This window comes from Haemaphysalis longicornis, unplaced genomic scaffold (assembly GCF_048455015.1).
Source record: "Haemaphysalis longicornis isolate Haplotype H1 unplaced genomic scaffold, Haemaphysalis longicornis Haplotype H1 scaffold_3, whole genome shotgun sequence".
In the NCBI taxonomy this organism is placed as follows: domain Eukaryota; kingdom Metazoa; phylum Arthropoda; class Arachnida; order Ixodida; family Ixodidae; genus Haemaphysalis; species Haemaphysalis longicornis.
Window position 1 is genome coordinate 175,087,381 of NW_027526335.1, and position 12,279 is coordinate 175,099,659.

The 12,279-nt window shown below is 45.5% G+C and overlaps 1 long non-coding RNA gene across 1 annotated transcript; it reads right to left on the bottom strand.

Moving 5' to 3' along the window:
- Positions 1 to 2,367: 2,367 nt before the first annotated feature.
- On the bottom strand, positions 2,368 to 11,134 carry LOC144173563 (uncharacterized). The gene is made up of 4 exons (XR_013323318.1): positions 10,965 to 11,134; positions 10,453 to 10,485; positions 5,452 to 5,550; positions 2,368 to 2,498 (listed from the first exon to the last, which is right to left on the bottom strand). It is a non-coding gene; the product is annotated as an uncharacterized LOC144173563 (long non-coding RNA).
- Between the last annotated feature and the right edge of the window lie 1,145 nt (positions 11,135 to 12,279).

The following is a 12,279-nucleotide window of genomic DNA, read 5'->3' on the forward strand; positions in this document are numbered from 1 at the left end:
ATTTTGACCGCCTGGCGATCTTTAACGGGCGCCGAAATCTCGTTCACACGTGCGTTTTTGCTTTTCGCCATCATCAGTAAAGCGGCCGCCACGTCCGCGAATCGAACCCGCGACCTCGTGCTCAGCACTGCAACGCCTTAGCCACTGAGCCACCGCCCCGCCACTCAAGACAGTGTTAAACTTCTATATAAGGTACGATTCACGGGCTTCACGGTCATAATGCGTTTGAAATATGACTGAAGCACCGTGGCTGTGAATGCGTGGAAGGGATGGCTTAGATTATTTACATGTTTAGATAGGGAAGGTGTGGTAGGGGCTTTATGTGGGCTCGGTGGTTGTTTGTTCTCATTCGAAACGGATTCTCAGTTTGACCAACGTACTGGACGTGGCATATGGTGCATTCAAAAAGGTAGACAATGTTTGCGCTGTCACAGTCAAAGTTTCCTCTTATCTGGGAAGGGAATGAAGACGTGGTGCTGTTGGCGACAGATGGTGTAGTCCTCATGGGGCACAGTTTGCACCTAGGCTTATTGCAGGGTCCGCTGCCTGTGAAACTGGGGTTGTTGACCTTAGATGATGTTACAATATCTCTGATGTTTCTCTCAAGTCGGTAGACGACGCGGAGAGCCTTACGAAAAGCACTTCGCAACCTTTCGCTTTGAAGTAAAATGTTGTGGTGCTTTTGAGTATGCAGCTAACGTTGGAGGACGAAGCGGCATATGTTAGAATAAGGTTGGGAGTCGTATTCAAAGATTTGGCTTTTGGATTTGTTATCAGGTGGCGGGGGTCCTCTTTTTCAGACTTCCTAATGGCGTCACTGATGACCGGTGGTGGGTATTGTTGTTGTGTTGTCATTAGTTGGTTGTTGACAGTTAGGGGGAATATCAGCTGGGTCGGAGCATATCCTTCTAAAACGCAGAAACTGACTGTAATGCCGAGTGTACAATGTTTAACGTGGTTGCTTTTTAAATGCAAGTATTGATGTCGGTCTGTTGGCTTCCTGTACACTGAGGTCAGAAGCTTGCTGTCCGATATTCTCACTGTAACATCGAGAAAGTTAATGGCAGATGCAGATTATGAGTGGGAGAATCAAATGTTATCGTGGGCCTTGTTGAAAGCAGATATAAAGTTTAGAAGTTCCTCTTGCCCATGGCACCAAATGAGAAAAATATCCTCAATGAACCTTCGATAGAAAGGAGGGTAATGCTGTGCGTTTCTTAGAAATTCTGTGCGTTGCTTAGAATTTCTAAGCAACGCACACCTTCACCCTCTTTTCTACCGAAGGTAGAAAACTGCCTCAAACATTTCTCAGGAATTAAGATTTCCCGCACAAGAGCAACATGCGGTTTACATAAGCTCTTGTTCCCATTCTTTAAATATCGGTTGAGGGTGTTTAATAAGAATGTTGCGTCAGGTGCGGTTGTCCGATGTGGAAGCAGCATGGAGTGTGAGGCGTTTGTCAAGTGTACTTGATTTCCAGTCAGCTACTCGGAACGTGCAACGCCTAAAGAGGGCACGCTGCTCTTCCGTGTGAGCACGCATCCCATGCTGGCATAGGCGCGCCGCGGCCGCCCACTGGAGAAGCGGTTGCGAAGGCGAACGATGTGATCTAGCAAGCTAATTAGCCCCCGCTCCCCCCCCCTCCTCTCCCCCGAAAGGTTTGTTAAATTACCGCTTCTATTTGTACTTGCAGGTTCTACTTTTCAGTAAAGTGGTGAAAAGTAGAAAATGGTAGATAGAAAGGAGCAAAGATAGAAAGGAGCAAAATCCACGCAACTTGACAAGCGTCCCTTGTACAGCTTCGCATTTCTAGTTAGCACCAATGATCAGGAGGCCACCTCAATATTCGCACAGCGGGAGCAGTGCTTTTTCTAACCCTCATTGCGAGTCACCACTACTATGTGGTGTATGTAGCATCTCTGACATGCCGTATTCAGTTTTAGAGTGCATCTTAAACGAAAACCTTCACCAAACGTTCAATTAATGTCGGCAATTATTACACTTTAATATTTCTGCCGCTTTAGTTTTGTCACAAATTTTACAAGGGATCTGGGTTATTTGGGCTGAAGAGAGAACGAATTAGGGAAAGCCTACGAGCAGTTACGCCACACAAGCTTACAAAAAATCAGTCATCCTAGGAACCACAGGAGTGCACGCGACAGCGCTTCCAGAACGGTATGGCGAGCAGTATTTCCGTGAGCCCAGGAACAACGTGCAGTTGCTTAGAGCATAGTTTCGCATTACTTTTGTCTACATTGATTGATTTGATAAATGTTCCACAATAATCATTCAGCCAATCGTAAAATCAGTGCGTGAAGTGATGCTAGAACGCTAAATTTAAAAAGCAAAATTAATGCTGCGTAAATTGTTTATTGCATGCTAGTTTATCACCGCAAGTAAATAGGCTTTCCGGCAGCCCTCCGACAGAGACTTCTCCTCTTCTTAAAATTCCACCTGCAGACTAAGGGCCTGCAGCACAACCAGTCCTTTCCATAGCACTGTAAAGGAGCACAGAAATATTGTAATGCCTGCTGTACGTAAATGGCAAAGCGCTGTATCAGGCAATAAATACAAATAAACACCATTAATAATTACAGCTGAAACATGCATTACTTACTGATATTTCTTCTCTATTATTAATTGTTCGCCGTAAACAATTAGGCAAGGATACGCCTTATTATCAAAGGATATGGGCAATTGTTAACCGATTGTTGCGAACAACACAAGGTGGGTTTTAGCAAAATTAAAAACAGTAAAGATACATCGTATAATTCTTGTCGCAGTGGAACAATATTTCTTATGGCTTTTGAAAGTCAAATAATCTGTAACATATACCTTACGACAGAAATTCTCACTTAAAATTGCGTAGAATAATTTTTTTAGAGAAAGCTACGCAACGCTACTTCGGGCAGTCTTCGCGGGGTGACCAGTTTTGACCTAAAGAGCTAGAGGTCAAGTGGCACCCTCCCCCGCAACCGCCCAGCACGGAGGAGCAGCCCCATGGCAGGGAGAGATAGGCGGCCTGGACAGATAGGCTTCATCTTGGATGAAACCAGCGCGAACCTAAAAAGCCGCCCGCATCTCCCCACGAGGGGAACTCGAGCAAATGCGTCGCATCTACTCGAGTCAAGCAAAGCGTCACGTCAAGCGAAAGCCAAGCAAAGACGCCCTTGACTGAATTCCGAACGCGCGCTCCGCCGCTTATATACGTTGAGGTGACTGCGTCAGCCGGTCCCAGTCGACGACGTTGGCGTAATTGTAAGGCGGCGTGGACTCTAGGTGTTTGAGCCAAGCGCGGATGTTGCTTCGCCGGAGAACGGCACACCGGTTATATGCGCAGCGCGCCCGAAGGAGAGGAAACCGAGGAAGACAGAGTACTGCACATGCGCCGGCCCCAGCGCGTCTGCCGCAGCTATGACGCAACATGCCGCGGCTATGACGCAACACAATCCAACACAATCCAATTTAATTCAATCCAATCCAATCCAATTCAATGCCCCTCGCGAGAGAGTGTTCGAATCCAATCCAATGCCCCTCGCGAGAGAGTGTTCGCTATCGCCTCGACTCGACGCGCATGCGCAGTGAGCGTGCGGACTACGGACGCCAACGCGGGTGACATCGTGAGTTACTGAAATGCTCTGCATTTAAAACAGCTGCAGTGTAACGCAAACGCAGCCCCTTGTCTAACAATAAAGTTTCATATCAAGATGAGTGAATATAAACTCTTAACACAAAACAATAACAAACACTGCGCATCAGTGGAAGTTTACAAAGGCAGTGGTGATAAGCCAACTAGATAGACACCGCGGCAACACTCAAGGCCCACCAAGAAGCGTGTGTCTTGAAGGGATGATGACACACGCTTGCTTGGCTGACACAATTGTGTCGTCTTTCTGCTATAAGGCGAGAAGCGCATGGCGCTTTTTTGCACGCGATACATGCGCGTCGGCGTTGCGGGCGCGATTTTTTCACGCCCACCCCGACGATATCACGCGCGCGGCAGCGTCTGCCTCGGTCAGAAAATGACGCGCGAAGCGCGCGGTAGTGGGAAGAGCCTGAAGACGTGCGCCAATGGGCGGGGGGGGGGGGGGGGGGGAAGGGGGGAGGGGGCGCACGTTTAATCAAGGATAACAGCATTTCTAAGTCCCAGGTCATTTACACTGGCAGACAGTGACGAAGGCTTGCCCCAAGTCGAAACTTTAATACACATTGGTTTGTTACCCTTTAGGGTTCTCTTTTACTGTATACATATATATATATATATATATATATATAGGGAGTAGTAGAACTTTGAAGATGGTAGAGAACACAAGAGAAGAAAAACTTCGAACAAGGTAAAAGCACGATTGTGGCCCACGTTTCAGCAAAGAGAACTTGCTTTCCTCAGGGCTTTCCTGCTTTCCTCAGGGAGGAAAGCAAGTTCTCTTTGCTGAAACGTAGGCCACAATCGTGCTTTTACCTCGTTCGAAGTTTTTCTTCTCTTATATATATATATATATATATATAGAAAGAAATGCCGGCAGTCTACAACGCCAAAGAAGGCATATGGGGAACGTTAGACTATTTTTTTACCGTTAGTGACGTTACATTATTATTAATTTTTATTAATTACGTGAGAAAGAAAGAAAGAAAAACACGCGCCCAGAGTGGGGACCGAACCCACGTCTTTGGGGTTCGGTCCCCACTCTGGGCGCGTGTTTTTCTTTCTTTCTTTCTCACGAAATTAATAAAAATTAATAATAATGTAACGTCACTAACGGTAAAAAAATAGTCTAACGTTCCCCATATGCCTTCTTTGGCGTTGTAGACTGCCGGCATTTCTTTCTGTATTTCCTAACCATATATATATATATATATATATATATATATATATATATATATATATATATATATATATATATATATATATATATATATATATATATATATATATATATATATATATATATATATATATATATATATATATATATATATATATATATATGCAGTAAGGAAATGAGGGGCTCGTTCAGGAAATACAGAAAGATAGGTCGGCAGTCTACAACGCCAAAGGAAACGTAGGGGTATGGTTAGGCTCTTTTTTTTTTACTACTGGTAATGAAGTTAACATTTTTTTTTAATATACGGATGAAAGAAAGAAAGAAAAACACGCGCCCAGAGTGGGGACCGAGCCCACGCCTTTCGATTAGATCTCGTATGCCTTACCAATTCGGCTATCTGGGCGACTAGTCGCCCAGATAGCCGATATATATATATATATATATAGTCGTGAAGTGGAGTCCTTAGTTGCTGCAGGAATACGCACAAAGTAGAAGTACGCTCTTCGGAAGAGCGTACTCCTACTTTGTGGGTATATATATATATATATATATATATATATATATATATCAAGAGAGAGAGAGATTGGTGCTAACAAGTTCAGTATAAAAGTGGTGTAAAATATCTTACCGGTTCCGTTCTGTTCGCGCAAGTACCATCCACCACCTCTTCATCTTCAGCCATTGTTACCAGCAGAAGCATAGTCAGTGCAACAAGACATCTGAAAGCCTGTTTTATATTTCACGTTAGTAATTCCGCTGTCACCGGCGCTTTCAATGTGCTTAAGGTATACCACTGATTATCAGCGTCACCAAATTCCCCAAGCCGATATGTGATCGAAGCACTGACATGTATGGAAAAAGTTCAAAATATGGCAAGCCATCCTATAGCTGTTGCACCATTGCCATCCAGTCGATTTTTTTTTTTGGGTACGGACTGAATCAAGGCAATGTTGGGGTATGAGTTACCTGTCTCTACTTACGACCACAACAATGCTTGGCATTTTTGAGGCGGCTTTGTGTGAATGATTATTAACACAAGCTGCTTCAAATAAACTCTGCATCTTTATGTTGTCCTATCGATATCTTTAGCGCATGGAGTAGTCAATACTCTACGGCAATAAATGCCCAGACGCAAAGGACTGCCAAAGGAATTTCAGACACGCGGCCAAACGCCGATGCTTTGAGCGTCTCATGTGAAAGTTGTACCCCATCACATAGACATGCGCTACTTACAACTGAAATTTTCTTTTTAAAATGACACATATAGGCAACAGTGCTAACGAAAATATGCAGTGGCATGTACGTTTATGTCTTACGATGTGCGACGCGATAGCGGTACTTCGGCGCCCAGGGGTCGTTTTGGAGCGGACTTCCGACATTTTCTATAAACCTTCTCAAACACCGAAGCTCCGTCATTAGGGCAAGATTAGCTTTAATTGTTTAGAACGGCCGAGGCCCAGGAAAGACAGATGCTATCTACGCTTGTGTGGCTTAATTAGGCTAAGGGCGTAAATGGTTGCGAGTGCATAGTGTCGATAAGTTCCATACACCCCGAATTCAGCAGCTTGTTCCCTGCCGCCTCAATCGGCTCACGCTGAAACAAAGCTGCCTTGCACTTCTCTACAAAAGTAAAAATGTAAGGCTCGAGTTGTTCTCCACTGACCATACCTTTAGACATGACTACGTTTCGCGGAAAAGGGTGCACGTTTTTCGCATTTACACAGCATAGAGGTAGCGTTAGATGTTTCCTACTGAACATTTCCGCTCATATAAATTTGTGAATATAGACTTTGGTTCGTTTTCTGCGCAGAGATTCTGATTCTTCATCTCGCGAAAGATCATGCTTCTAGGTTGGGAAAAAAAGACAGGTTCTGCATGGTTTCGGGAGGGGGGCTGTGGCAGTCGTTGTCGCAGGGAGGAGGGCATGTGAGTTCGCGGGCTTCTTGGTCAGCCCCCTCCATGCGTTCCAGACACGCGCGTATACGGATGTCCGTGACGTTTCAACTTGCTCTATTGTACATACAGGGGACAATCTTTTAGAAGCGTTTTGGTATTCCGTCTGTAATGGTGTTTTAAATGCTGTGATGAGAGTCTCCTTGATGTTTATGCTATTATTTCATAGTTTCGCGAGTTGAATTGTCCAAAGGACGGGTCAAACTTGCGCTTGTTCCATTCCTGTGTGTCGGGGAGGGTCGTGCAGTCCCGAAGCTGGCAGCGGTATTCCATCGCGACCATTTAGGCCTCATTACTTTTGCCCGTTCCGGCATCGGTGTAAACTGCGTTTGCATGGTTTGGATAATTTAATTGAATTAATCAGATCGTGCTTTCTCGCCTGTCCTTGCGCGTTTCTGGATGCAATTGCTTCGGTTGGGAAGGGTTTTATGGGAAGTCGCTGGAGCGGTGACATGTCTGTTATGAAGTGGAGTATCTTCTCTGCAAAAGGGGGGGGGGGTATTGTCTTTGATACTAAGTGCTACGAACCGGCGGGGGTGTTACGAAGGTGGATAAGATATGAAAGGGGGGTGCTATCGCAGTGCTATCTTAGATGCGAAGGGGGGTGCTATCTCCCGTTCCATTTTTCTTTACACCGCTTCTTTTGCGTTAGGAGAGTGGCTTCCCCGATGTCTTCAAAGGTGTTGTAAGACCTAATTTGAGGACCTTTTCGGTGACCGTGAAAATTGATAGGTTGAAGGCTGCCATATTATCAGTCCCGATGAAGGCGTTTATTTGGTTTTCTTTGGTGAGGGTAAGTTTCAGGCACGACCGGCTGCACAGCAATAAGTGCTAGCAAGAGTCTCATGGTTTCCTCTTTCAGTCGTGCTTATCCCTGATTAGCGTTTTACCATGTCGCAGAATTCGCTAAAATGTTATCTCTTTTGGTGGTTGTGAGAATACCTCTGCCGCTCCCCAGAAGGGCCATGCCGAGGAATCTTACGTGAGTGTTTTTGGTGGCAACATCCTGAAATATTTTGGGTGTTTTTTTATGCTCTCCCGCGCGCATAATTGGGGAGTGCACAAAACGCAGAACACCGCCTTACACCATTACGCCTCACCCAAACCCAACCCGCTCGGGCAATGGGAGACCTTACTGTCCAGCTCTGACCTCGCAATTCAGCAACTGCTGGGGGCAAGAGGAGGAGAATCACTGGACAGATATGGGTCACGAGAATCGGGAACCACCCCATCTGGTGCCTCCGCGCACCATTCTTCATTCGAAGCTCAGTAAGAGTTGTTCAATCAATTTATTTTGGGCACGCGGTGCCGTCCTTTCTTTGCCCCACATGCATTGCGGTTGTGACCGAAACGCGAAAAACTTGAAAAGTGGTTTAAGAATATTGTAATTACGCGCTATAAACTTGATTGTAGTTTTTTTTGGGAGACCTTTCATTTGGCTTCTGCTGATAATCTACTCTCCCTTCATTTTTCAGACGCCGGCGGGTGACACTGGCGTTCAGGCAATGGCGTTTTTCAGCCGCTGGCGTTCAGACACTAACCAACCACTGTAGTGAGGTGGCGCAACGTTTGTGCCGGCTTTAGTTGCGATGGGACAGCCGCTTTGGTGTAGCGGCGTCAGTTATGGAACGGCTGGCGACGGTTTGCGAGAATTTTATAGAACACAGAACGTACGAGAGACGGCACTGCGCAGGCGCGGAGCCCGCTGTTTTCTGTATCTTTTTTTTTTTTTTTTGTTGCGGCGAAACTATCATTGTCTTTCTTTCCAGAAGTCCGTTGGTGCTGCGCGTATTTCAGATTCAGGTGAGCCCTTGCCTCTTCCTGCCTCATTCGTAGGTTCTGGTTGGCAGCTGTGATGCAGTTGCAGGGACACTTGATGAGCACGGCTCTTAGCGGATGGCTAGCAGGCGCGGAGAAATGAAAAAAAGAGTGTAATAACGCTATCGCATCAAATCTAAACCAGTGGAAATGCGTAGTGTACAGGCGCGCACCCGTTCCGTATACCCTATGGCATCCGTGCACCCAGAAATGCCGGCTCTTTCGCGGTCAATGGTAAGGAGACCATGCTGACGTCGTCTGCGCCCTCGCGATCCATTTCAGATGCTTCCACAGTCACCCATGTGGGCTGATTGAGGCCACAAAACACATCCACGCATTGTTCAAATAGAAGCGAAAACTTGCAATCGTGACCTGTCATTGCCACTATTGAAAGTGTTCGCGGTAGGGGTCTTCAACGGTAGGATTTCACATCCTGGTCACGGCACCATAGAGAGATGACCACATTATTGTGCCCGCAGCACGAATCATTCCGGAAAAACGTAATGATGATGGCACGCGCCACCTCGTTCCCCGCATACCCTCAGTTCATGCCAGGTTCTTCGTCCTCTTGTTGTCCCCGTCGCTTTAAATATGAAACAGCACCCACACGCTGTCGTCAGAGCTGTGATAGAAGCGTTACTTATTTCCTTACTACGGCGGATGTTTCGTGAAGAGAAAGCGGGCCTGGAATTGCTGAGGCAATCAAGTGTCATATCGAACTATACAGTCTGTTGCGACGGTAATTGGAACACTTTAAAAAATTACTCCCACCTCCCCTCGCGGGAACCCCTGTGTAGATGCGACGCATAAGGGGTTCCGTTGTTGTTTCCGTTAGGTTGATTCTCCCATCGCGTGAAACGTGCCGTGAACCCCCTGCCGCGGCTATGACGCAACGTGGCGCGGCTATGACGCAACACAATCCAACACAATCCACTTTAATCCAATCCAATCTAAATCCAAATCCGATCCAATCCAATCCAATCCAAATCCAAGCCAAGACAAGACAAGACAAGCCAAGCCAAGCCAATAAAATCCAATCCAATGCCCCCCGCGAGAGAATGTTCGCTATCGGAGAGGAGAGGGGGTGAGCGGCGGAAAGCGCAGCTCGCGCGGCGAGGAGAATGGGGGAGGGGTGTGGACGGACAACAACGCCATATGGAGGACAAGGCGAGTGAATGAGATGCCGTCGCATCTAAAATTTTTCCTGGGCGAACCGCCGCTCTGTTCGCGCTCAAAATAAATAAAAACGATTTTCGCCTATCGGAAAATGGCGGTGATTTGGACGTGCCAGCCCGAAAACCGGGTTTTCTGATCGTCTGTTAGCTCATTTCTATGTGCATTTTCTGATATTCTGCTGCACCATTTGGCTCCGTACGTGAATCCCAAACATGCGTTTCACTCTGCAGGTGGTTCCGTCTTTCCAACTTCAACTTTCGCTGGCTCGCACGTCGAAATCAGCCGCCATTTTTCCATAGGCGAAAATAGTTTTTATTTATTTTCAGAATACACAGGTAAGTACCGTCGTTGTTCCCAGTGTCAAACAAAATATACCGGAAAATGCTACTTTCGTGTGAGGTTTGAGCGGGAACAGAGCGGCGGTTCGCTAAGGAAAATTTTCAAAGTGTTCCACTTATCGTCAGGACACCCTGTATATCCTTGTCTGCATTTTTCTTTACGCGCAGAAAAACACTGAGATATTTTCATGAACATACGCCTCTTGGCGAAACATTATTATGCTTGCACGAATAGATGATAAGTAGTAAAATGCAGGGCTAAGATTTTTGCAATATTTGGACACAAGTGAAAAATGCTTTATACCAAAAACGAACCACAATTTTATGTGTAAATGGTGTCTTACCGCTGAAAAAAACATCGCGTTTAGGTCAGGAGCCTGAAAGTAAAAAAGTCCATGTTTTCGATGCAACCATTTTACTGTAGATAATTAAAAATGCATGTAAAGTTGATGGATTACAGGTATTTTTTTTTTACTTTTAGGCGTGCGATTATAATTCTGTGTATAAAAATGTAAGTTTTTATAAGGGCGTTCAGCTCGTCCGCGCTCCACAAGAACGGGAGAATGATTTGCTGGCGTTCACATGACCGAGAAAGGGCTGCTGGACGATTATGTTTAGAGGAGAGATTGTTGTTTAGGTCTTTTTCCGTCCCTGATATACTATATAAAATAAAGAAACTGTAAAACGTTAAAAAACTTACCACTAAAGTTTGCAGCCTGACCTCAACGGCCGACGCTAAGAAAAACTTGGGCGGGTAGTTAACTACGTGTTCTCCCGGGGAAACTTTTCACGTTATGAACAGCAAACCATCCACGAAAGCTGCTCAGGAGAAACTGTAAAACGCTCAAAAACTTACCACTAAAGTTTGCAGACTGATCTGAAAGGCCGACGCTAAGAAAAACGTGCGCGGCTGCTTAGCAACGCTGTCTCTCTGGGAATATCTTCACGTTATGAACAACAAACCGTCCACTGAAGCTTCTGAGGAGGCGCCGACCAACTATTTCAATACGCCAGGCTGCCAGTCGTCGTCAAGGATAACTGACACGTGTTAAAACGCCAAGCTCATCACTTCAGCGCACAATTTCCGCCGCAATAAAGTCGTAGCCCATTCACTGGGTTTATGATCTTGTAAGCCTTATTATTTGACTGCGCAGGCTTAAAACAAGCGAGCATAAAAGAAGACCGAACAGGAACTATCAAGAGCTTCACCTACAAACTACAAAATACAAACAGCTTTGTACATCTGTTGTATTTTTCCGTGTGGTTTTTCGTCTTCTTCTTTGCCCTGCTATTATAACCATTTGCGAGCTGACGTGTCCACCGATTCCCCTTATGTGGTTCTAGAGCCATGACGTTGAAGACAACACAAATTTTGATGATGGTGATGGTGGTGGTGGTGATGATTATGATGCATAGCTCGTGTGAACACTGACACAAAAAGTACTACAAAAAAAAATTGGCCGCGTATCTGCTCCTTTCGTTGCAAATGTCGTCAAAAGACGATAGTCTTTATCGACTTTTGCCAAGTAAATGCTGTTCTTGCGTCGCGCTCCTCTCAAGGTAAAGACGCCAAAGGTTTGCTTAAATCATTTTAAATTTCCCGCGTTCCACTGTTCCAAATCAGATGTCTCGATGCCAACGCGGCCGTACGGCGAAGACGCGTGTGTATCGATGCGCCCTACTTCAACGTTTATAGAACCGTGTTTCCCTACGTCACGTGCGTTCCAAGCAGAACGTGGAACCTATCTAGTCGAACCTTTCGTAACTCTTGCCACTTGATTTCTCCAGATGCCGCCAGAAGCTATATGGCGCGGGCGACAGCAGGCGACGGTGGAGTGATATTTTTTCTTCAGTTGATGAAGTATTTATTTCGCCAAAATCAAACATGTACGATTTTTTTTATAAAGGAAAGCTGCAAATATCACTTTTGCATTAATTTGTTGTCTTATATATGGGTAATGTGTTGTTTTTCTTCAAAAATATTCACAAGTATGAACATTACACCGGACTTAGACGGGCACATTTAGCTGTGTATATATAAGACTATTGCGCAGATATTGTGTTACTTTGGCCTGGTGGCTCAATCGAGTCACAGACAGACAGACGGACAGACAGACAGACAGACATACAGACAGACCAAAATGTCTTGGTTTAAGTAGCCCAAGACAGAC